Raw genomic sequence first — 5,000 nt, 5'->3', positions numbered from 1 at the left:
GAGAACAAGGGAAAAAAAGGAGAAAAGGAATATATACCTTGTCTAATCCACTGACCGTCTTCTAAGTAACGTGCACCAAATAGAAACATAGCGGTTCGTCGTTTATTCTTTAAAGAAAGAGAAATTGTTAATGGTTAGAAGAAATAACTGTGCTAGACATCACAGGTCATATATAGTACTATTGTAAAGTATTATGGAGAAAAGGGAGGGGATGAGTTAACGATTAGGATAAGATGTTAGCTGCCAAAGGTCGTAGAACGCTGTAGGATAGAATGGCAGTGAAAAGGGTATAAAGAGGGAGCAAATGGAATGCAATGAGAATTTGTAAAAGGGGTTAATAGTATAGGGTGATCAGATCAAATGCAGAATATGTATCTGAGGAAGGGATAGTAACAATGTATGAAGAAACTGCTAAAGACCCATCATGAAACAATCAAACGGATAATACGGGTAGAAATAAAAACAGAATACAGTGGGGATCTGTTTATGGATGTGGTTAAAGTATTGGGCGATCAGATCAAATGGAGAGTGTCTGGGGAAGGGTGAGTAACACTATATGGGAAAACAGCAAAAAGCTATTGTGAAACAATCAAATGGAAACATTGTAAGAAACGATAGTTGTGAAAGTAGAAGAATCCTGAGAATTAAATAAGGGAACAGGGGAAGGTGGTGAACTATCGGGAAGAATGTACAAGGGGGGGGGGGAGTCCACAGAAGGATATTGTTGTGGCTTAAGGGAGTCAGGTGAGCATCTAAATGGGGTTGATAAGGATAATAGGGAAGAAAGAGGGAATGGTGATGCTCCTGGAGAAGAGGATGGAGAGTTTTTGGGTGAGTGGGAGAAAGAGGGGAGGGGAACTTGAGGAGGAGGAGGATGGATTTTGGCAGATAGTTTGAATGTAGAGCGAATAGGAATAAAGGGATTCGAGGGTGGACGAGGGAGTGGATCATTCCCTTGAGTCTATTCAAGAGATTCTGGAGCGGAGTTGGGTGGGGGGTAGGGGGTTCTGAGAAACAAAGGTTTTCTTACGTGGAGGAGAAGTGGGGATATATGTCCGAGGAGCAGAGGGAGAGGTGGGTGAAGGAGAGGATGTGGTAGAAGAAGGAGTGGAACGTTTAGATTGTCTGGTGCGACAGGTAGAGTGAGAAGGAGGGGTTGGGTAGGCATAAGGGAAAGTGGTAGAGACTGAGTATCTCGATTTAGACTGGAAAGGGAATTTGACTGGGGGGGAGCGGTAGATGAGATGGGTTGGTTGGGGAGTAGAGGGAAGAGATACTGCGGGAGATGCTGAGACTTCTTGAGAATATGGGAGGGGAGCAGAGCGAAGTACAGTTTTGAAATAGGTAGAAAGAGAAAAACCTCGTCGGCATGCTTCTTGTCTGGCTTGAGAACTAGTTTGAATCTGAGAACTGCTACCTCAGATTCGAGCTTGTAGGCAGGGCAGCTCCTATATAATAGTTTATGGGAGCCACCACAACTGGCACACGTGCGTAACCGAGCAGAACAATTTGAATGGCCATGACCAGGTTAGGCACATAAGGGGCAGCGGGCTGTGGAGCGACAGTGGCTGGATCACCAAAACGCCATATTTCTGACAGTGACGGGGAAGGAGTCGATATGGTCGGACAGGACAGGACACTCCACCAATGTATACTTCATGGAGAAGGTCATGTCTACAGAAGCTAATCTTGGCAATATAAGTGTAGGACTTACGTTGGCCTCTGTGAGGAATAGTGTAGCACTGGACTGCCACTGCAGTCGTTTTCATAGTCTGACCAGTCCTTGTCGTTGACAGGACAATCAGTCGAAGAGACGGAAACAGTTCCGGTACAAGTATTAAGGAAGGAGTGAGGTTGGGCGGGGTAGATAGTGCACGAACTTGGGACTGAGATGTAACTGTGACAAGGTGTAAACGATCAGAACGACTGCGAAAGGAAACTTTGCCTACCTGTTTTTGGAGACATTATTGGAAGAGTCAGAGTACGGGGTTGTAGGGGGAATGGCAAAGAATCGATCCCATTTGGCTGGGCCAAAAAGGGTACTCAAAAGGTTTGGAGAGGTGGAAGCAGTAGAAAGACAAGGGTAGGAGAAAGATGGGGTGGTAGGGAGAGAGGTAGTACAATTGGGAGGAGGATAATAAGGATGAAGAGTAGTATTAAGGGGGGCAGGGGCAGACAGTGAAGAATGTACAGTGGGAGATGGGGTGGAGGAGGCTGGGAGAGAGGAAGGGGTGTATTCTGAAGTCTGAGTTATGACCTGGGTGGGCGATTCAGAATGGATAGAGTTGACAGCAATCATCGAGGAGGGGTTATTAGTATCAGTGATTGGAGCTGTGGTCAAAGAAGAGGCAGGGGCCGGGAAACCAATGAAATCAAATTTAGATAGGTTAGTTGATGAAGAGGCAAGGTTTAATGCCCCTAATAAGGGTAAAAAAGCTTCATTATTGGCCATGGTGAGCCTAAAATAAATGAGGAGAGAAAACTATGGGGAGAGAAAATGGTCTACCCCTCAGGGTCCTCATGAAGGGTAGGGGCTCAGTGATTAACCAAGGTAATACTGTGCCCATAGCTCCTGGAGGCCATCCATGACTGACACAAAGCCAGCATTTCATCCTTTCAGCATGGATCTCACACCTTAGGAAGTGGACAGAAAAAGAGGATGAAGAAGAGATGAAAAAAGCAAAGGGGAAGAAGAAAAGAAGAAATTAGTTGAGGCTAGGGTTGAGGTCCATGGTGGGGATAATCCCCTACATTGAGCTTCAATCTCCGTCTCCTAAACCCCCCACGGCAACAATGAGCAAGGGATTAGGAGGAAAGAAAGAGAAAGAGGTAAGACTTTCTTCATTTTTCATTAATCTGTGATAACTTTAATAAAACAAGTTTCTGTCTTGTTCACTTCTCACTTCCCAAAACAATTTTGTATGCCCCTTTCTCTCTAATAAAAAAAAAAATTGAATCCCAGTTTGCAGGTCTTCTAAAGGGATTTTCTAATGGGGGGGGGGGCGCATTGAAAAAGGACCAGTTTTATCAAGATACCATTACAATCAAGAGATCCGAAAGCAAGTGATATTACCCTGCCTGTTTGGATTTTGCTGATAGTATATAAAATCAAAGATGAAATGCATAAAGCATAAACTACCATATGCATAATAATTATCATCAATGTTCTTAAATGAACAAAGCTGATCAGTTATTCTCACTTTGCATAATTGACCATGTCTAAGGATACATTTCAGTGATAAGCCTTGATGGTCAAACTTAATTTCAGTAGCCCTTAACTGTATACACACATTCTCACACACACACACACACACACACAAGCATATATTTTATGAATGTATTAATAAATCTATGTATAAAAGGAATTATGTGTGTTGAAATAAGCATCATATTGCTTATATTGCTCATTAATTAAAAAGGCTGAGCTTTTCAAGGTCAAGTACTCAATACACAATTCACGATATGATATAATAATACTCCCCTGCATTGCTTTGATTAACTGCAAGCTATAAAAAGAAAAGCACATATTTTGGGGCATGTAAATGAAACCAATTCTTCACTCTAACATTTATATCCATTCCACAAAACTATGTATACATATAACCTTCACAATACATTATTATGACCTTATTTCTTTATAATACTTGGGACAAAAATATAAAATCTGGAATGTACGATGCCAGTGGATCGATCTTTTTAGCTACATTGGAAATGTGCTGTATTTATTGTAAATGATCAACAAATTTATGGAAATACTGCCAAGCAAAGTGTTATTTACAAACAAGAAGGTATATATATATATTTGACAACAAAAGATAATTACCACATTCCTAGATTCACTGCTGTTTAAAAACAGGAAAATTATAATGTATTGGTTACACTCTGCTGCTACCATTACAACCATACAACATGGACTTTAATAAAAATCATATAATTATTTGTTACAATACAACATTATTCTTGACATTTCAGCATATATATTGATATATCAAGGTATATAACAAGATAAGGAGATCCAAAACCAAGTAAATGGTCTTTCCTTGGTGATGACAGACTTTCATCAACTATGATATACAATGGGAGGCAAAATTTCACCGAAATGACCTGCTGAAGCTCCACTTCGAACCAGATCTGAATTCTGCTATTCACTATGAGGGGAAAAAGCATCAACATGTCTATTCAACTTTACTTTTCATTCTTCCAACACAGAAGATGAATGACTCTCTCACTGCACATGCTTTTCTCTTCTTCAATATCCTTAAAAATAACTATGTGATTTTTTAAAAACTTTAAGCAGATGAGTTTGGATCAACAAGCATCTACTTACATATATTTATATTTGTCATTAACAAATTAAACAATTAAAAAAACCTATGATATAAAGTATATATTATAATAAAACTTTAAAACTGAACATTTTTGTAATTCTAAAACCTAAGTAAATTCATATACATATAAACAGAAGAGGATAGGTTTTGAGATAGCTTTTTCTTAATTGTATTTCATTTTACATCTGAGTTAACATAATCTCTATACTTTTATTAGAATTCTATGTGGCACAAGAACTGTAGTATGGTTAAGAAGGTTGAAGTGGATGCAAGTGTGTATATACACGACGGTGTATGTACATATATATACACAATATGGGTGTCCAGTATCAGTGCTGTTACATTTCTTATACAAGACTATGCATCATTTCCCACAAATTAGAAAAATTATATTTTACTGTCCCTATTTATTCAACACCAGCTATGCAGTAATTGTGGCCTATTTGAAAAAAAAGCAAGGTGAATTGCCATTAGAATCAATTAATAAAGAGTGAAAACACAACATAACTTCTCTGAAAAAAGGTTACTGCAGACTTAAAGGAAGACAGCAAAAATGTGTTCACATGATTCAGTGCTTCGTGTTCAGCATTAGTCATTAAAACATGATAGTTTCTTACATGAAAACCATTAATGTACTTCAGCCATTCAGCTTGAACCATTCTGTGTATGTAT

General features: G+C 39.3%; 1 protein-coding gene across 10 annotated transcripts in view; it reads right to left on the bottom strand.

The window, feature by feature from the left end:
• Positions 1 to 3,555: 3,555 nt before the first annotated feature.
• LOC119579384 (dmX-like protein 2) overlaps positions 3,556 to 5,000 on the bottom strand; it is a 52,352-nt gene continuing 50,907 nt past the window's right edge. For all 10 annotated transcript variants that reach the window (XM_037927164.1, XM_037927170.1, XM_037927168.1 and 7 more), the window contains one exon: positions 3,556 to 5,000. This exon is cut by the window's right edge and continues 1,144 nt beyond it. The gene's annotated coding sequence lies outside the window, so the exon portion shown is untranslated.

The sequence above is a fragment of the Penaeus monodon genome, chromosome 12 (genome assembly GCF_015228065.2).
Source record: "Penaeus monodon isolate SGIC_2016 chromosome 12, NSTDA_Pmon_1, whole genome shotgun sequence".
NCBI classification, from domain to species: domain Eukaryota; kingdom Metazoa; phylum Arthropoda; class Malacostraca; order Decapoda; family Penaeidae; genus Penaeus; species Penaeus monodon.
This window is presented reverse-complemented; position numbering and strand designations above follow the sequence as displayed.